This window comes from Dermacentor silvarum, chromosome 9 (genome assembly GCF_013339745.2).
Source record: "Dermacentor silvarum isolate Dsil-2018 chromosome 9, BIME_Dsil_1.4, whole genome shotgun sequence".
Lineage (NCBI taxonomy): Eukaryota > Metazoa > Arthropoda > Arachnida > Ixodida > Ixodidae > Dermacentor > Dermacentor silvarum.
In genome coordinates, this window is record NC_051162.1 from 56,617,217 (window position 1) to 56,638,930 (window position 21,714).

A 21,714-nucleotide genomic window follows, 5' to 3' on the forward strand; every position below is an offset into this window, starting at 1 on the left:
GTGTTTGCGGAGTTACTAGCATCTACATCGTAGGACAGTTATTAACGTTCTTACGAAGCAATTGCCAGCCGTATTTGCCCGGGAAGGACCGCCTGCACGAAGTAACATCCCTGGTGTTCCTCGAACTGTCGGCAGCCCTCGACTGTGGGTTCTTTACCTTGGCACCGTTTCTGTTACTCTCTAATTGAGCACGGTTATCTGTTTATGCGTAACGTCATCAGCCTAGCGCACTTACTTCTCAATGACAAAGAGTATATCATTTCCACGTCCTTGATCTCTGATTCGTAACGTTGTGGGTAAATCTGTTAGGGTTACGCCTATCACTTTTGCAAGTCGCTCACTGAGTAGCGGTCAGCTTCCTTCCAAATGCTTGTGTTAACGTTTCAGCTCTATATATCACTACTGGCAGAATACAGTAATCATATCCGGTTATCCTCAACAGGAATCAGCGAATGATCCGTCGTGACGCAATGCGAAGTGCCTGGCTGTCGCTAAAGCACTTCTCCGAGAGCGCGCAAGCCCGCGACATGCCAGACGCATGCTGCGCAACTTCTAGTCGTGCACTTCGGCACTCACGTGCGGTCAGCCACCCTCTTACGCGTCTTCACAATTGCGGGGTGTTCTTCCAGTGGTCGTACCTGGCGTTGCTGCATGTGCACACATCACTTTCACTGACATTTTTATTTGCAACTGTCGACGTTTGCGTCACGCATGCAAGACCTCAATCACTCCGCTCAGTAACCAACAAGTGCACGAACTTGCCATCGACATTATACAGTGTACTTCTTTCGCTCATTCTACTGATCAATGTCTACTCTCGGCTAACCTGGCCTGGGATAATGTAACAACACTGTTCGAACAGATGGCATTCAAAACATGGCGTCCATGACGTGTTTCTGGCTGTGCCATTACTTCCGGCACGTGCATCCAGCAAAAGCATAGCCTTCGAGATTGGTTTCTGTTACTCGGTGAGAGCTGTCGGGGTAGCCTGAATTTGGACAAAACTATTCATTGCCTTTCCGCGCTTCGTGAATGGTCCGAACGGCATTTCGCCTAAATTATCACCATCGTTCGGTCCTGAGTGTTGGATCATAAGAATGGAACAGAATCGAGCGAAAACAATCACTGCTTTATATCGGCCCCTGGTAGCTTTAATTGAGAAGCCTGTCTTATTAGTTTGTTCTTACCTAAGGTTGAATACTCCAGTAGCAGTTTTAGTTGTGGTCTTCACACTCATCCGCGTTTGACTGCATATGCAGAACTGTTTGCAGTCACTAATCGTCGCTAATAGACCTCGGTTGGTAACGACATTAACACACTGAGCCAGTAATCTGAAAACGTTCTTGCTCTAGAGCTCTAGAGTTAATAAAGATGGTTGTTCAATGCCAAACAGCACTAGCACTTACGAAGGAAGGGTTGAATTGCCAAAGCTTTTCGTACGTAAGTGCTTTTTGCCATTCCCAGACGGCCTTCACTAATAATACACCCAACATCAAGATTGGCTGGAATTTGTTTGTAAGAAGAGTTCTAGTTTAAAAGTTATTTCGTGAGCTGCCGCCGAACACCTTTGTCACTTCGGCCTCTTATTTATGCAGTCAAATCAAAAATATTTCTGCCCCATTTTTTCAGACCTGGTTCAACCCAAGTTCTGATTTTAATTTTACTCGTTTCATCACTGTATTCAAGCAAGTAACTCTAATTCTGCTGGTTCTGCTTTTTTAAGAACACACTCTAATAAACAATTTTTTTCTGTTATCTTTATATAATCAGATCATATTGCCTTTTTTTCACAATTCCGGTATTCAGCTTGTCTAATTCACCACAATTCCGCGCAGCTGCTCCACATATACATTTGCTTTCGATTCAGCACCAGAAGTGTCAAGCGAAGAGAGAGAGCGAGAGAGGAAAGGCGGGGAGGCTAACCAGAAGCGAGTTTCCGGTTTGCTAACCTACACTGGGTTGGGGGAATAGGGGTTAGAAAGTGTGCAAAGAGAGAGAGAGAGCGAAAAAACACAGGCATAGGTAACAGAAAAGGCGTTCCGATCACAGACGTTCACACATGCCAGTCGATTTAAGGAAGCGCAGGTGCGCTTGCACGGCCTTCTGATGCGATGTTGAGTCGCGTCGATGTTGCATAATTCTTTCTTCCGATAAAGGCTGGTCGTCCAACTGGTTCAGCACGACTGAAAGCGATTGTCTCTGCACAATGTATTGTGGGAACTGACAACGAACATGACGAATCGTTCCCGCGTCCCCACAATCGCCACATGCGTCGCTGTCGGCCATCCCTATGCGGAACGCATAGGCATTGGTAAACGCCACGCCCAACCATAGCCTACACAGAAGGGTCGCGTCTCTTCGGGGAAGTCTTGGTGGAAGTCAAAGGCTTAAGGTTAGATCCAAGGTGTATAATCGGGCCTGCATAAAATGTGGTTTATTCCACTCTGAAGAAGTACATTGGCGTGCAAGTAGGTGGAGCATCCTTGCAGCATCTGTCCTAGACAGCAGTATCGATAGGCGGTTGTCTTCTTCATGAGCTGAACGAGCTGCTTGATCGGCACGTTCATTGCCAATGATTCCACAGTTACTTGGTAGCCACTTAAAGATGATTTCATGTCCTTTCTCAGTCAGGTGGTGTATGGCCTCTGTGATTTCGAAAACCAACTGTTCCTGCGGGCCGCGAAGCAACCTGGCTGCAGTAACCTGACGATGACGCAGCATGGACACGAGTTTTCTTGCAATGTGAGGGAAAAAACAAATCCTGCAAGAGAGTTGGCGTTCGTCTAACGTCTAGTACGCGGACAGAGCGTGCTACATTCGTGCCCAGCAGTTCAAGATCAGCATCGTGATGTGTGGTCCCGCGCTCCTGGGCTGAATTAAGCACGTCAAAGTATTATATATAGCCTCGACAGGCGCGGGCGTACGCTTGTCTAACACGTCGCGGTACAATTCCCGCCGCCGCTACATTAGACGGCACCCGGAGCCCACGACGGGACTGAAGTGGAACCAACACGTACGCATCTGACACGCGAATGTGTGCTCCAGGCACACGGACGCAAGCGATCAGAGATATTTCTGAAACGACCGCGCGTAGAAGCGGGCCGCGGCTACGATGAAAGTGGGAGTTGGGAGGGTGTGGGAAGAAATAAATCCTGCAAGAGGGTTGGCGAGAGTTGAAGTGGGTGAAGCGCTCGAGCGGAGAGACCGAAATGGTTTGAATGCGTAACGCAGTTAAATGGAGAAACCTGGACATCCTGGTAACAGACACAATGCGGAATGGATTGGGATCGTTCTGCAATGGTAACTAAGTTACCTATCACGAAGAACCTATCACGAAGCTGCGCGGTGTATGTCGGGATACGTTTTGTGCCGGTAATTCTTTCGTTCATCTTTTGACAGCTGCTATCTGATGGCGTCACCCGCGCAAAAAAAAAAAAGAATGTTTGCGTTAGGAGTATTTCTGTTGTTATTATTTCATGGACACATAATAAACTGCAAAAAATGGAAAGAAAAGGAGGCATGTTTTTTCTAATAGGGACACCATGCCCTACCGCTTGAACCAGAGGAATGAGAGAAGAGATAATGTGAACCCTTAACGCTACGTAGCGCGTAACTCATAGAGGACGAGCATTACTGAGAAAAGTGGAACCTCTTAGCGAAAGGAATTACAGAAAAGGTTTGTGGGTCTCGTTTCATCTTGAAGCTCGACCTTTGCGGGAAGTAGTAAAGTGGTGATGAAGTACTTTGATAATGCACATTTTGTACTACAGTGTGCCTGGCTTACAAAAGTGGTGATGCTCGCACATAGCCGAACCGCGTCGCCAACATTCTCGCAGCCGCGCCTAACCAATTGCGGGACAGCAGTTGCATGCCGCCCAGGTCTTCAAGCAAGTGACATCATGCTTTTTTTTTTTCATGTGCACTATACCCTAGAATAACAGAATACTCTGCTATCTCTTCTATTCAGTGTTCAAGCTGGGTGCTCTCCATGGAATGCTCCTAGCTCTTGTAAGTATCCTTTTCCTTCCTCTTCTTCTACGGGCGTAATCATATTCAACTTCCGACGAAGTGGCTACTACATCTGATATTCAGATATGCGCCTACTGTCATCCGTTTTGGTCGCGTGTGTACAGCCATCGCAGATAAATAGGAAAGAAAGAAACGAAGAAAGAAAGAACAAGGAAAGAAAGAAAGAAAGAAAGAAAGTAAGAAAGAAAGAAAGAAAGAAAGAAAGAAAGAAAGAAAGAAAGAAAGAAAGAAAGAAAGCGTTGCTGATACTACTGACTGAAGGCAGAAGGCTGGAGCGCGTACGGGGTGCGGCAGTCTGTCAGAAAAGCGCTCTTATCTCGATTGGACACAAAAGCTCGGGAGTGACGGACACGCTACCGGGAGCTTCAAACGCAAGGCCGTATTGGCGGACATTCGTAAGGACAACACTACGACAACAGCAACAACTAATATAATTCGTTCTCTGGTACCAATGCTGTTCACGTAAACAACCTCGACAAGAGATGTCTTCTTTCGTAGCTCGATTGCTCTTTGGGACACTTACTTGTGAAGCACGTGGAAGTCCTGCGTATGCAAAAGCTTCTGGTTCCTCAACAGAGGTCTGCAAATCAAAAGCTTTGGTAATCAAATGTCTGCTAACCAAGAGGCAGTATACGGCTTCAGATGGCAGGGGCCCAATGTACGTATAAACCTCTTACGCTGGAATACTCGTGGGATGGTGTTAGGTGCACCTGCTCTTGTGTTATATATAATCCCTCCTGCGTGGGCCAGAGGTACGGCTCGCAGTTCTTGTAAATAAATAAACAAATGAAAGAAAATTTCAGCCAATCCGAACGCTGGACATATTATCAGCGAATGCGGCTGGCCAATGGAAATGAGGCCTTACGAACACAAAACTTTCTGAATTCAGTGCAGGATCTGTTAGTGCGCAAGCATTGCTGTTTAAGGGAGTGCCCACTCTCTGCTCGGTTCGGCATGTGACGAGAACTCATTGAACAATTTCTTTAGTAGTACAGAAGCTACCAGGACGAGATCGATGCCGCTCTTGGGAATCTACACAAGAAAAGCTTTAAGCTTGCCAGTCTGCAACGCATTTTGTTCTAAGAAAGGTATGCAATAGCCCGAAAGAAAGCTTTAAGTCTTGCGCAATGAACACGTTCATAAACGTTACCGTGCTCGGAGTGTATTGGCGCATAGGGCTAAACGACTTGTAGAGCTCTCACAACAGCGAATTTCGTGCAGACACGAAATCTAAAAATCTAAACTGCGTTGGATCGGCGCGTTTAAAGAAAAAATCTGTATTACGTTTTAGGTGTGAACATCGGTTCCCGGAGAATTTCGTTAGCGAAAGCTAATTCTCGACACCCCTCTGGCTTTTCTTTAAAGAGAGAACCCTCTCTAACTGGCTGCTGGCAGGCAGTGCCAATAGCTCCGATGGCAGCAACCCTTCGGTCAGTTCCAGCACTGCCTACAACTACAGAATTCTACGACCTAATAACAAATAAAAACCAGACAGTGCCAGACACCATTCAAGGCCTTCAGACAACAGCCAATACGAAATGCACCGAATAAACCGTCCAACAATTACCTTTAAGCAAAAACAACACTGGCAGGGCTGACACGTCTTTTTTCAACGCACGTTGCCTTATATGCACGCGTGTCAGTCGCAGGTCCTGCCGTAGCAGCTGTTCTCGTGTTACTCCCTGGAGGCCACGGTCACGGAAGGGATCATCGACAAATGCCAACTCGGTAACGGGAAGCAGCGTCCAGGAAACCGATGGCTGACCTAAACCTCGTCGCACGACTTGTATATACACGGCGGCCGCAGCGGAGTCCCTTACATTTCGACCGGGCGTCGGAACGAGGGGAGGTCCACTGACCCGGGAACCCGGCAGCGTTCCACGACGCCTGGCACACAGACACAAAGACCTCTCGGAAGGTCGGGATTCCTTTCTTTTTTGGCCCCGAGGCAGCGGCGAGTGCAGGGACGCGTTCTGTATCGCCACTGCGCCATCGGGGCTTTCTCTTCGGCTCGACCGTCGGATGTATTTACTGGGACAAGGACTTTTTCCTTCCGCCTAGCGCAGACAGACACCGTTAGGAGGGTATCTTTCCGATCTTCATGGGCCGAATTCACAAAGCTCTTTGTTTGCAACTGTTCTTTGCCACTGGACGGCCGTATTCGTTAATATTACGTCTGACATCAAGATTTCGCTGAAATTTGCTCTCACAAACATTTCAATCGTGGAAGCTTTTTGTGAACAGGGCCCTACGCTGCAAAATGTTCATCACGTCCATTCATGTTGACGTTAGTATAGCGTATGTCGCGTTATCGTCATATTTCGGATCAAAATTTTCAAATTTTATTCTTAGCAGTAGAGCTGCATTTCGACAAGATGTGGACCTGTAGTCTATATAGCTCGAGGGCACGATAACCACAGTCATGAAAACGCTGTTGAAAACGAGCGTATTCACAGTGTAAAACCGGGGCCGAATACGCGAATCTTCTTGTTTGTGAGTGCTTGTTTGCTATTGACGGGCCTTCTTCACTAAAAGTATGTTCAGAACCAGGACATACTGGCCCTTGGCCTTCAGAATTGTTCATAAGGCCAATTCTAGCACACGAGCTTTTTAGCGACAACCACCCCTGACTTCTCCACTGCCAAATGGGAGCTTAGACTGCTTCCAGTAATAAAATAACAGAAAGCTGCAAGGCTATTGCTTTCATTACAGGTGAAGGAAATGGGCAAGTCAAATCATGGAACCAAAACCTTAACAACAACTAAGTTGAATGTTCTGATATATCTTTGAGCGAGTGAGGTTTTACCTAGCGTTAGTAGCTCTTAACGCGGCTTAACACAACGGGGAGAACATTCACTTATGAATTTCTGGCTTTTCTGTCATTACATGACAACTGCACCACATTGACGCATGCTCAATGTAGCTACCTTCCCTTGCTGTCAGAGGGAAGCCGGTTTTTGCCGCATCTTTATCAGCCTGTCTTCGGACCACCACTAGGACAGCGCTGACACTGAAGCATGGAGGTGTCGTGCGGACATACATCTGAATTGGCACGCTAACGAGAAAGCGGGATCGACGTTCGGCTGCTGTTCCAGTTTTGCATTTCGTTATATAAGGAGCAACAACGGTCTCAACGCAGACGAGCAATCACTGTGCGAATACTCTGCTGGAAAGGCTGAATTCTAATGGTCAATGCAGTGCGGTGTGTTCGATGTGCGGAAGTGAGTGCACCCGCTGTGCACTTTCACCAGTGCTCTAGTTCCGACACGTCCGCATAAGCGCACGGAAGCGTGTACGCCCACGGCGTGTATACGCGCCGACAACAATACATCGTTCCGAACACGAAGGGCGGGCGGCCGTGCGCATGCCGAATCAGCGCCTCAGGAAATGGCACCCGTTCGAAACGCGTGTCAAATTGGCGCGCCTCGGGCGTATGCGCTTCTTCGATCACGTGACTGGGCAGGCGAGTGAGGCACCGAGAACTGTCCTTCTAAGATGAAGCTGCTCGCGACTTCCCTACACTTTGTACCGCTGTGCCATGCGCTTGAATGAAACGAAACTGAAATGAACACAGCATTTTCCTGTGTTGTCTTCCGCTATCTGATTTGGCCAGTTTGTAGCAAGGATCGTGAAAGCACGCTGTTAGTTCCCTGAAAAGCAGCAGTGGTGCTATATTTACTCAGATGTGGTCTACCACATGGCATAAAGTGACGACGTGTGATAATAAATAATCGTCCTGTTATGCTTTTCAGCTGGGAAAAGAGCCCAGCTGATATTTCGAGGCAGGAAGTATTCCAGATATATAAGGCATTAGTACTGTATACCTGTTCATGAGCTGCACAGTACAAAGCTAAATAACAACGTTAACTTTAACAATTCAATGTTGTTGAGAAGCCGGCGACATATTTTATTGTGGGCAACATTTACCACGAAGAAATAAATAACTAAATAACTAAATAAATCATATATCCTCAGTTTGGGCATTGGGCGCGAATACATCGAAGCTACACTGGCCAAGGACACGCAAGACTCAAAGATAGAATCATCCCGGAAAGCACAGCTCTGCCCGGTCGACCGTGCGTGCAAGAGGAGGCTCAATTTCTATTCCCACGCTTGTTTTCAAGCATCCGGTTAGACTGCCGTTCCATGCGGCGCTTTCGTTCCTGGAATAGCACAGCGGCATCGCGGTCGCCCCATTTCCGGGCGGTAACTGAAGCACAAGGCAAACGCGACGGTGTAATCTGGACCACGCCGGTGAGCTCACGTGCATGAGGGGATGGCCGCCGACACTGGCGGAAGCGTGGTGTCCCATTGTTAGTGCGCACTCGCCATTGCTTTGAACAAACGTCGCCAAGAATGAAATGGTGCATCAGTACCTTTCAATGAATGAATGATTCAATAAAGAAGCATTGACAAGGCTGCGAGCATCGCATGGCTGCGTACCGTGAACCATTGCGTCAGATGATCAAAGCGACACGAAAAACGGCGACAGAAACACAGCGCCGTGTTTGGATTTCCCTTTCTCGTGTTGTTGTCTTCCTTGTAACGCCGAGTTTTTAAAATAAAACTTGTTCGCTGCATTTTGTGAGCAAGCTATCGTTACACAAAAGCGCCCGGTTGAACAAAAAAAAAAGGCAGTACAAGTTTTTCTGCTCTGTCGTTTTGTTACGTTTAAGTCCAGCTGTGTGGCCTTGATTTGAAGCTGTGCTGCGCGTCTGTTCTCTCGCAGTACCTTGTAGCCATGTTGCGCACGTGTCCCGTAGTCTCGTATTGTTGTTTTGTTTCCTGCAGTGTTTGGCAGTTTTGGGCAACCCCGGCTGCAGTTTTGTGCAGTTAATTTTTGTAGTAGGTTTATTTCATTCTCTCGCACTGATGTGAAATGGTTTGAACCGTAGTGGTGATAGACGCTCTTTTTATTTAAATTTAGAGGCCGCATCAGAACACGAGCACCTGCAACATTAGGTAAAATCACGGACTGCCGAGTAAAAAGAAAAAAAAATAGGAAGCATCTGACATTCACAGGCACAGGCTAGGTGTATAAGAACTGGCTAACCTGCCTGTCTTTCCTTCCTTCCTTCCTTCCTTCCTTCCTTCCTTCCTTCCTATGTGTATATGTCAACAAGGTTTAATCTAGCTATCACCAAACAGCCTATTATCCTCTCAGGGAAAGCAGAATTATTGCACTCCGATCGCCGTCCACGTCAGGCCGTGTTTCAATTAAACCATTGCACCCTAATTTTATTTTCCTGAAGCCATAAGGAACGCGTGACAGACTTTATTCTCATCCAATGTCATCACATTGGCGCGCACAGTTTCTACCGATGTAATCGCTCCCTTACTTTTCACAGTTTGTGCCCGTTTAGAGCCCTTGGCACAGCGTAGTCAACCAGGCATTTATTCTGGTATAACGTCCTGCATTTATTTTATTCTGAGCGAAGCCTTCGTTGCCTACTGTCCCGAGGTTTGGCGTGGCTGCTGTCTGCTGCTGCGTCCGCAAATATCTCGGCGGATATGATTGTGTATGTATATTTATATAGATATATACGAATGTTACATGTGCACCGCATTGAAGTACCAGCCATCGGGCTTATACACGGTGTTTCAGCGAACACTTTCGAAAATGTTTAAACGTTATCTGTGGCAGATAGCACAACTCTAGCTCATGAGCTGTTCTACTCGAAGAGGCGGACATTACTGCACAAAAAAATTGAAATGCATAATTCGACTAAATAAAAAATTAACTATTGAAGTTTTTTACTAATTACCTCATGGCTCATATTACAATTTGCAGATTCTAGCCGTGGAGTTCGCAAGGCCGATCCACTTGGAACGAATTCTCAGGATGACACTAGTTTCGGGTATTAATTCCCCAACTTTGCGGAGCAATGCGTTGACGTTCCAGTTACGTTCCTAACAAAACGTCGTTTTATGCATTAAAGCATAAACGTAGCTGAATTATTTAAAAACCTAATTGACGAATTCTTGTTTATTAGTTGATTATGCATTTCAATTTGCAGGGCAAGTAATGTCCGCCTCTTCGAGTAGAACACCTCATGAACTATGCTATCTGCCACAGGTAACCTTTAAACATTTTTGAAAGTGTTCGCTGAAACACCCGGTATATAACCCTCGAATGCTGAGAGACACTGTAGTGCAAGTAAACGAACCTTTGTTCTTCGTAATGAACAAACAAGTTTCTGCATGAAGCCTCGATATATGTGGTCGGCCCGTTATATTTATGAGTTCTTTGATTTATCGGAATTTCCTTGATTTATCCATTCGTATGTGCAAACGGGTGTGTATGCCCGCCTCATCGGTACTACTTTTATGTTTGCTGTCATTACACGACATACCACCTTGTGGGATATGACAAAGTCATGATACTCATTCCATTCGATTCGTGACTCGTGTTTGTTAAACGGAAAAGCCGTGGGCTGCCTGGCGTGAACGCATACCTGCAGAGCCATCCCTGAGCTAGCAATATTAATTTAGCCCCACGTTGATCACATACGGGAACATATCTTATTATACAAATTCCATATCATGTAATGTGACTACGGTTATGGAGCATGCTGGGCATATGTGTTCCTCATAGGTGTTAGGCGTTTATTAGTTCAATTGGTATTTATTTATTTATTAGGTCACTTTTGGTTGTAAAACAGAGCCAGGTATACGCCTAGGCATTTTCTGCCTCAGTGTCAACAAGGCGAATCAGTTAGAACAGAGCAGCTAAATTAAAATAGTCTGCACACACCAATGTCTTGGCTATTCCAGATGAGATTTTTTTCTTCCCTACTGCCTCTGGCCTTGGCGCTGTCTAGCTTCTCTCTCTATCTCTTTTTTTGCTCCTGGCTTTTACACGAGTCAACCAATCTGTCACGTGAAACAACCCATTCCTCACGCGTGTATCACAGAGCAGCAGGGAACATAAAGTTCTGTTCTGCTGGCCAAGACTAGCAGAATGGCCCAGAAAAACATGCCATCCTCCGAGAACAAACAGTCGACGAGTCCATAATTTTTATTCCCCAGACCGGCCGCGTCGGAAACAGACGCGTGGTATCCCGTTCGAGGTTGTTTGTACGATCGTACGCTGACCCGTCACGTTTCAGCCAGACACGTTGACGACCTTTCCCAGCGAACTGCGATTGTTTACGGGTTCGCTTATCACCCGAATGCATGAAGTAACAAAACCAACCAGGCAGTTTCGATAACACCTACGTACCAAAACAGCAAGTGCTCTGAAGAATGCTCCATCGTATATTTTCATTTTTTTTTTGGACGGAACAAGGTGGACACGCGAGGATGATATCAAACGGCCAGTTCCTTAATGACTACGTACACACGACTGTGATGACGACAAAGCGGAAACTTTTCCGTCCTGGTTTCGCGCACCTCGTCGATGTGTACTCGTCGCCTAGCAGATGCGGCAAATTCACTGGCCAACATTGAGATAACTCAGCTGTCACGTTGCACTCACCAAAACAGCTCACAGCTTGTTCTGCTTTGTGTGAAATATATACTCTGCCATTTCATCATATGTTGTTGCACCGTGACCTATTCAACAGGCTGAAGCAGACGGCACAATGCCACCAGCAGGGTTTGTTAAACGCGAGTGGAGCACAGTGTTTCCAGGGCTAGTGATGATCGTGGCCTTGAGTTTTTATCGAACCTTTAGCAGTAAGATGCCCCGGAACAACTGGAAAGGTATTCAGGGACCTCTGTGGCAGATTTCTTTTAACGCACCTACAACACCAACAAGCCTAGGAACACACCAACAATGAAAACCAACAAGAATAGAAATGTTTTAAATTGTTGTCTATTTTTTATACATGTTTGTTGTTTCGAAGCTTATTAGACACCATGCAACAGTCTTACGCAAACTCCTTTGTGCCAATGCATTTGTCTAGTGGGTGGCTCACTTCAGAGACTGTGGCCAAATTTACAAAGCTTCTCGTTCTAAAGTGTTATTTGCTATCGATCAATTGCCTTCACTAGTATGTCCAGCGTCCATATTGGCTAATAATTGCTGTTACCCGCAATGCCTGTTTTTTTTTTTTTTAATATGGGCCACGTTTTGTTTTATAACTCGTAGTTCACAGAGTAAACCGAAATGTTTTTCACGAGTATCGCTTTATCAGGCGGATCTTATCGCCTTCTTATATTTTTTACTTTGAAGATTTGTATGTGCTGTGCACACTGCGCGTGGAGCTTCTGCGCTCTTATTCACAAAAGCCTCGTAAGGTAAATTGTTCGTAACAGCACATGCCAGCGAACTTTAATGCTGGGCATATCATTGGCAAAGGTGACTTGCCTATTTGGCAAATAGCACTTACGGACGAAAAGCTTTGTGAATTCAGTTCCTGTTTTTCTTCGCAATTGACTCCGGGCCTACCCTCGCCTACGTTTAGCAACTCCACCAGATGATATCCATCCAGATCGATGTCAAGATATCCGGGTATCCAGATATTCATGTAGATATACATCCAGATGAATCTGCGCGGAAATTCGAGACCCAGTGCGGTAAAAAGAGGCACGCAATCTCAGAGGCAATGCAGGTCACGTAACTGCAGATGCCCGAACACTTTCTCAATGGATAACTACACCTAACTGGCTGCCGCCATTACACCATCCCCCCAAAACGCGCCGTCTTGACGTTGTAATACACTGTCAAGTGCAAACTGTCAGGGTTACGTTAAGTGAATTGTTATGTTACTCGAGGCTCCGGGATGCCGTACTGTGCCGGAAGCGATGACACTGACGTCAGATTCTCTTGACGTTAGTCAAAGAATCAGGCGAGTACGACATCCGCTTCCGCTTCTTGCTTCCGGTTTCACGTTATTGGAATTGGATTACGCCGCTTTGTATGGACAGGAGGACAGAAGTGTGTCGGAAGGCGTTTTGATCGTTATTTCAGTAAAACGTGCTCGTCGATAGCGCGTCTATAGATGCAGTCCTCGTGCGCCTCGTATAATAAATTTGTCGATTGCTGCGGTGTGTCCGAAGATGACAGGTTTAGGACCAAGCAATTACGGTAGCTTTACTCGTGTCTCAAACATCCTCATTATTAAAATGTGCTCACGTAATGTCAAAAAGTGTTTTTTTATGTCGGCACCTTATTCAGCTAAATGTCGCTATAAGAAAGTGATTCCTATTTAAAATTAAGCAAACAGGATTGCCACGATGCCATTAGGGCAATGTACGGAAACACCTAAACCATTTAGTCTGTTCTCTCAGACTACTCCCATTAGAAAGAACCATGCTGATGCCCGCCCTGAATATACAACAAAGACTCCCATGCATTCAGCTATACGAGATGTATTGGTCGATAGACTAACGCTGACTGTGTGTCCCGCGTCACAAAGGCGATTATAGACCTTTATGAGAAACACTGGCCTGAAAGAGCAGGCTAATGTTTCCAAGATTCACTAAAAAATTCCTTTGTTTTTCATTTTACAGTGATTCGCACCGTAAATTGAGATTGTGATTGGCCCGTGATAGTGGGGCCTTGGAATAGGGGCACCACCCTGCTGGACAAACTTCGTCTTTAACCCGCTACCCCCTCTGAGGACTGGGGTAGGAGCTTGTCCGGTTTCTGAATATAATAAAGTTTTACTACTACTACTACTGTGATTCGCAGATGAGCAGCGAATGACAATCAGCAATGCAAGCACGGTGACTTCTCTATGTTCAGCGTTGAAGTAAAGAATATTCGCTTCGAGAAACTGCCACGAACTTGTAAGATACATCCAGAATACGACAACTTTCACAATCCGCAGTCAATGAAAATTCAGCTGTGTTCCCATCCGTGTGGCAGAATTGACAGAAAGTATGGGCTTATTTATGTGGCTTTTTTGTATAATAAGTAGTCTAACACACGATGTTCTTCTAAACAGAGCAGACAACTCACAGAGGAAAATACTTCTGCTTCAATTATACGTGCACGACTCAGCTGAAAGCGCCAGACAAAGGCCATGAAAAGATTACCGTGGACATCATTGTACCAAGACGTTTACGAATTAGTTAATTGACTTCCTTGTAACAGAATTATCATAATTGCAAAGAAAAAAATGACCTTCACTTGTAAGCGAGTGTAACCGTCAAATCAGGTTAGCGATCTTGAAGCTAAAGCAATCAGAGTAAAAATAGACCGTCGGACGACGCAATATTAACCGAGCACTCGAAGTGCAGGAAGCTCGAAAAGTTCCTGATCCTTGCGGATCTGCGCAGAGCTGATTTGGTTAATGCTCTGTTTTGAAGCTTTGAGCACCTCTGAGTGCATACATACATGCTTATGCTTGGGCCTGACACCCGCTGTGTCCCCATTAACTCATTCGATATAGCGTGTGCTTCAGTTGAGCGGAGGCACCGAATAAGGCAGCCGGAACAGCAATAATTTTTCCGTAATTACTACACGTGTCCAGCTGTATGTAGTTAACTTTCAATGCACTAGGACTGCTAAGGCAATCTTGTGTGCCGAGTCGATTTGCACGTATAGTATTTGCAGAGTGTTAGGAAGCTTTCATTATTATTTTGCCGCCATTTATACCTCGTCTACCTACAGCAATGATTACAGCTTTAAAACATAATCACGAATGGATGATATGTTTGCATGCGGTGTTAGATGAATGTGCCGGAGGATATGCTGATTGCTAGCCCGCTGTAAGTATTGTGATATCTTGTCATCTAGTAAATAACAAAATATAGAATTTCGAAGTGGGGCGGTGGTGCTACTAAACATGGTAAACAACATGGCAAACAACATGGCACAACAAGCACAAAGGACGAATGACACAGGTAATTTACAAACAAGTGCTACTAAGGTTGTGCGAAACAGCTTGGAAATTATAACCAAGAATAGGCGATTGAAAGAGCGTGGACCAGGCTTCATTAACTCGATTGTTTTATATATTGATTTTAGTAGTTAGTTCTGTCGATGTCTAACACCACCTCCGGACCCGTGCAGGAGTGCTCTAAAACGAATTTACGAAAGTGCCAGAATAAAGGTGAATGCTCAGCACGAAACAGGAATAGTATTAAATTTTCCAGGGATAATGTACCAGGCGCCATGTACCTTCACAGCTGCGCGTATAAGGTATTGCTCGAGAGGTAACTTTCGAGCATAGTAGGCTTAAAAGACAAAGAATTCTGACGATTGCCTGAGATCCTCGCGCTTTGTTCATTAATTCTGGAAAGTCATATACGTCGTGTGCCTGTGAAGGCACTGACATGGCGAGAAAGAGCAATGAAGGATTGATTTGAAATAAAAAGGGACTTCCCGACAACGGAAACTTTGGTCTACAGTGGCGGGCAGAAGCGCATTCATATATTTTTTTCTAAACCTTCTCTCTATAGCAATAACAGGTTTTGACGCAAGTTTGCAAGCTTTTCCCATGCACCGGTGGACTAAGTTAGGCTACTCATTTCCTGTGGTTTACCAAGTCGGACGTCCAAAAAGGAGTCATCCTGTTCTTCTGATTCAAGTTTTTTTCGTAAATACAGCAATAAATCAGTTGCCAGCACTTGGGAACCATGATTATCGCTATGCCACAGAATTCGCACACGCGTGGAGTGAGAACAAAACTACTTTATAACGCTTAATCTTGAGGCTAGCGAACTCTTAGACACTGCACTGCGGGGCGGCTCGATAAGCCAAGTAGATCGCAAAGATCGCAGGTCGGTAGCGTGAAGCTCAGTGGTGAATGATGACTGCGTGCGTGGAAAGCGACTGCAGAACTGGAGAAATGCTTTCGGTGCGCAAAATTTTGCTTTGAATTCGCACCACGTTCGAACAACAAACAACCGTTCGCAGCGTCGACGTCGAGATATGTCGGCTCTTTCTCGTATTGCTGCAACACCCGCTAGCGCTCTATACGCGTATGTGAAAGGGTCAGGCACCCATTACCTCTAGTTATCTCGTGGGACGTCATCTAGAAGCATTGCCAGAACGTCGCACTGGCGCATTTTGTTCGGCAAACCACAAGGCTTAATTCCTTTTCTTTTACCGAGAAGAAGACAATTAACTGTTGCACAAGGCGAGTACATTGTGTGCGCGCTTATCAGATTCATTAGAGGAAGCGCGCATTTATTATGCATGCATAAAGTGCGTTGAACACTAAAAGAAAGGTGTTCATTTTCTTGTATTCCACTTGGCTGCATGAGAGCAGAACGTGGGCTGAAATTTCTTTCTTATGAAATAAAACGAGATTATCGTCTAGGCTAAACAGCCAAGCCAAAGAAGAAATGATAGCCTGCTCCGCTCAATACAGCCACTCGTTCATAAAAGTTACAACTGCGTCCTGCATATCCGAAAAGTGGCATGACAATTCGCTGCTAGTAGGAAGCCTTTATGCCAAGGCCTCTGATGTGCAATCGACGTTAGAAAGGGGAGAAGACGACAAAGTACTTGTTGTGTACAAGCAATGGCCACAGACAGGTATTCCACTTGCACGAACATTCAAGAGACTGAAACTTTCATTTGCCTAAAAAAATCTTTTTTTTTCTTAACACTATATCACAAAACACAGTTTCGTGCATCTTACCAGGAAGAAGGCAGATGTCTGGGCCGTTGTCGACGTCGCCTTGGTCACTGCACAGAAGACAGAATCACGACATGAAGCATGATATGTTATTTTGGGGTACAGTTTTCGGGTAATGACGCCACAGAAGAAGAGTACGAGACGAAAAGCAAGATATGTTCAACACAAGCGCGAATGAAAACAAGAACGGAACGTAATTTAGGGTAAACATAACCCAAATATTGACGGTACATCTGAATGTACTACAGGGTGTCCATAATGTCAACGTACCCAGTGTTGTAGGAAAGTTAGGCAACTATGTCCAGATTATTCATGAGGTAATTCGTTGAGGAGAATGTGTGGTATAATTTTCCTTTATATATTTCAATATTAGAAAAAAGGCACCGCGAAATAAATAGTAGGGTTGTTGCTCACTTAGTGATGATAGAGCAAGACTGCTTGAGAGGACAAGATATACAACCCTGTATATGTGCAAAGGTGAAATAACATCACCAGGCAGCATCGACGAGAGTTGCAATCATCACCTAAATATACATTTACTAATATATAAAGGGATGCTTATTGCAGCAGTTTTGTGAGTTCAAGAAATAATAATTTTAATTATGTTCCCAGAATGACCTAAATTATCAGATTTCATTTGTTTTCGCAGAGCTGAATAAATACTTCTTTACTTTGTGCAAAATTTTCTATGGCTGTAAAATAGTACTTTTTTAATTGTTTAGCGTTTCCTTCCTTGTTCTTTTTCTTTCAATTTTACGAGCGCATAAGGTGAAGAATGAGTCGTTACAAGATTTCTCACATGTAACACTTACATTTTCAATTAGATTTCCCATCGGAGCGAACGAATCGAATTAAATTAGAATTAGCAAGTTTTCAGAACAGGTTCATCTCCGCTTTTCCACGCTTTATGGATGGTAACATATGGAGCTGTTACTCACGTATATACAAGGGACACAACGTGCATAGGCTTTAATAGCCTGTGCGATCCCTTCCAAGCCTTTCAGTGCACTCATTGCGTTTAGTCATATTGAAGCTTAACTTGGAAGGAATTACATAAACCTTTAATCAAGGGTGCAAAGCTAGATGCAGGGGCTTATACTTGCCCTCAGCTTTTCCTTATATTTATACTAATTTGATCCAGACCGACGTACTGTACTAGATGGTCGTCTAGTACGACACAAAAAAGAGAAACATGAGGAGGCAGTTGCTCTGTCCCAATACTCGAAGATGTCCCTCCCGCATTCAACTGTGGTACTTAAACAAAAAATTGAAAAATTGGTAGTTTCGTCCAATAGGCCAAGCACTGACATTGATAGCAAAGATTAGCGCGTAGTTCTTGGGCTCCTCAGATGGTTTTCTACATATACGAAAGTGTCACATGCTGGGAGAACCCAGCACGCACTGTAACTCAGCACGTTGTCGGACGCCTGGCAGCTACCAGGCGTCCCACAACGCTGGCTTTATGAGGAGCGTCGACCTCGATGGCGCACGAGATGAGACCGACGGGAATCCGTCGGTGTTATTTAGCGCCCACTGCAAAATGTAGCCAGTTCCACGAAGTGAAATCTATCGAAACAGCGGAGCTGTGGTCATTCTGTTTCGGCGATTGTCGCGTATGGTTTTTTTTTTCGCGGTGGTAGTCTTCGTTTTACACCGAAGGAACAACTACATCTCGGCTGTTAACTTTCGACAGATTTCATTAGTGAGACATGAACCTCAAGGTAGGGTAGAAAACGCTTTTATTCAATGTTTATTCTCTCCCATTGCTTGGGTTTTCGCAGGAGTCACGTCGGTGTTTGCTTTTTTTTTTTGCTCTTTACAAGCACGGCCTTGTGATCGCTGTGGTAAGATGGGCAGAGGACGCCACTCGCACCGAGCGGCGTCCATCGTGCGAAGAGCGCGCGGCGCAAACACATGCTATTATACCCCAGCGCCTCTCCTTCTCCTCTCCGGCGCGCGCTCTGATTGGTTGGCTCCTCTCCTTCCAGCGACCGGGAGGAGAGGACCCCTCCCGTGTCACATGACCTCTCAGGCTGCGCTCCTGCGTGACGGCGCCGTCATCGACAGCGCACGCTCGCTCAACCGCTGAAGTGATTGAGCGAAGCGTTGGTGATGCGTCGACTTCGCTTCGTCGTTGTTGCAGCCAAACGCACTCCGATTCTCTGGAGGCCCTCTGACTTTCCATTTCCAAGATGCGCATGCGCAGTCGAGCAATACAACACAGCCACGGTGGGGGTGACAATCGCGGCGGCGGTGGTTCCGAAAGCACTTGTGCGCCTTGAACGTCCGTATGTAATTGCTATCGCAACAAGATGACTTTTCCACAATTATAAGATACCAGTCGCTAATGAGAACCAATCTTACAGCAATTATGTCCTTGAACTCTCTTCGAGATTGATAAGGATAAGCCCCAATTTCGCCTGACTGCAAGGTAGCACAATCTGTCGGTGCCGATAAGAACCAGGAGCTGAACTTACAAAACGCACTGCCGCCATATTTGTTCATAAGAGAAAGTGCTAGTAACTCATAGTGTTCGGCAGAATAATATCGAAGGCGTTCGGCCAATCGCAAAGAGCTTTTACGAACAAAAAGCTTTCTGAATCGGGACCCAGAGTCAAATTTCCTCAGGCCTGCAGCTAAACAAGGAATACGGTCAACTTTTGCGCGCGGACGGATGGCTCACACGCTGTCATGGAATAATACAGTATGTCACAAAACTTTCATATCAGTGCAGCGTAAGTACAGTCAAAATATAAAAATATGGCCACGGAATCACCACAGCCCGTATTCACAAAAACTCTTAGGCTAGACTTGACCATAAGAGAAATTTTCAGCTAATCCCGATGGTGGACATACTATTAGTGAAGCTGACCGGCCAATTGCAAAGAACGTTTATGTGCGAAAAGCTTTGTGAAATGGGCTCCTGCACCGTCAAATATCAAACGTTACTTAAAGTTCGAACCCTCTTTATCAATATTCCTTGATGAGACAGACCCATCGAGCTCACCGTACGAAGTCTTCAGTGCAGTAAATGTTCGCAGCACCCCGAAAATCCAAGGAGCGTCGAGTTACACACACAAAAACGTCTCCGCGCATTCAATGCCTGTTTCAGTAGCCAAGCGTCTCTCTCCAAAAATGCACCAACTTCAACAGGCTGAGGGCGGGGCCGCGTAATATCGTAGCTTCGTTTTCAGTAGTCAGAAGCTTGATGACGGACTGCCACTTAGCCGATTCCGCCACGCCTGTGCAATAGCACAAAGCTCCAAGTACGGCCGCGGCCCAGCTTCGAATGTCGTTTGGGCCACAGGATATGCCTGCATGCGGTCGCGGAGCCATCGCCATCAAGCATAGAAATTGGGACGCCGCCGTCTTGCGAAAGAACGATTCGCATGCGAAATTCGCTGAGAGCCACTCAGTCGATGCAGTTATAACTATACTGCAGCCCCCTCTCGAAGCACGCGCTCAGCGCAGACAGTACCAACAAAAACAACGGAGGCCTTGAGAACACGGGCCAACGCGCACCTGACCCGTTTCTAGGGCTCCATGACTGGGCGCTTCGAGCCCCACGTACACCGCTGTTGGACTTCGCGCCTCGTCACGGGGTTCAACCCCAACGCACATTTGCAGTTGTTAGTTATAAACCGCTGCACGGAGAGGGACAAAGAAAATAGGCGCCGTAAGCAGCGAACCATGCTTGTGTGCGGGGCTGAGTACTGTATACTCTGTTTTAGAACTGAAAAAGAAAATCTTCAAGGCTAAGCACTTGGCACGCGATTCGGTAGGCGCCTACCTCCGGAATCAGGGGAGCCGGGGAGTTGGGCTAGGCATTCTTAGCGTCTTTCGCACGTGCCTTGGCCCGAATTCGCAATTATATCTTACGAACCCTGCTAAATCTGGGTTCCGCGGCCAGAAACGCATCATAGCCGTTAGCCTAACAACGAGGCTGTCGACGCTGCAATGGTCAATCATAGACCACACTTACACAAGACAATTTTGGCGAAGTGTACACGCCCCTGAATGCCACAACAGCGCACAGTGCAACATTGCTATTAACGTCTTGTGGAAGTGTCGAATGATTCAAGCTCAAAGACATGTACAGTTTTGAATGGTCTCTTGTAATGAAATTCTTCTTGGTCTAAACAGTTCTTCAAACTACGTGTGAACAATGGTCCATAAGGCGCGTTCCTAGGCACCCTATCAGGTATGTACTTTAGCAGAATATATCGCTGTCAGATCTCATGGTGGCTTCTCGGCCCGAGCTGCGTATGTGTGGTTTCTTAGATTAGGGGCGTTATGTAGTACATTGAAATGTAATATTATGTAATGTCAATTGAAAGTAATGCCTTGTCCTGTCTCCTTCGTCTGTCACCTTGTTTGCGCTAAAGTTGATTAGGAGGTATGCACCTGCATTGCCTAATAATAATGCCGAACGTCACTGCAGACCTCGATTCAGATCGTAAGCTCAATATGAATATGCAACTGTGGCTCATGATTTTGTATGATGTCGTCTTTGTGGCACCAAGTATGAGACACATTTCTCAAAGTTTGCAGCATAGTCGCATAAGGACACTAAAAATTGCAAATTTTTCTGGCTTTCTTCTTAAATATTCGCTCTGAATTCATAGAAACAGTACAGCTGGAGTTTCAAAGTGCAGCACACAAAGTGCGGCACACTTCGAAGATAGGCAATCCATGAGAAACTAGAACGTGATGAACAGCGGTGAGAAAATGGGCGAAGAAACGTCAAATGGAGCGAAACGCTGTTCGCCATCTTTTTTTAGTCGCGTGCCTGCACAGATGTTTAGAATGTGTATCGACCAGCCGGAGTTCTCTTTTTCAATCTACGACAGAGGAGTCAACCACCATGCAGTTTCAAGCTAGACTGCGGAAGAAACAGAGGCTTGCTCAAAGTTACTTTGTTTATTCGTTGACACATCTGTATTTTTACGTAGGCACCGGAGCGTCTGCGGCTAGTACAATTCGTGGACGGGGCCCATCATAAAGTAGAACCGATGTACTTAACCGTTCGCGTTTTCTAGTTTATTAGGGCTCTGTGGCCGTCTGAATACTCCTGCACGCCATAAGTGAACAAAGTTACTGCTTCGGAAAACGTGTGCGCCCGTAAATACAGAAATGTCTGATTATATAA

General features: G+C 45.7%; 1 protein-coding gene across 3 annotated transcripts in view; it reads right to left on the minus strand.

The window, feature by feature from the left end:
* Positions 1 to 21,714, minus strand: part of LOC119465260 (solute carrier family 26 member 6) — a 255,292-nt gene that overhangs the window by 108,247 nt on the left and 125,331 nt on the right. For 2 of the 3 annotated variants that reach the window (XM_049655888.1, XM_037726061.2), the window contains one exon: positions 16,569 to 16,615. The exons of the other annotated variant lie outside the window; for it this stretch is intronic. The gene's annotated coding sequence lies outside the window, so the exon portion shown is untranslated. The remainder of the gene's footprint in view (positions 1 to 16,568; positions 16,616 to 21,714) is intronic. 3 annotated transcript variants of the gene reach the window in all.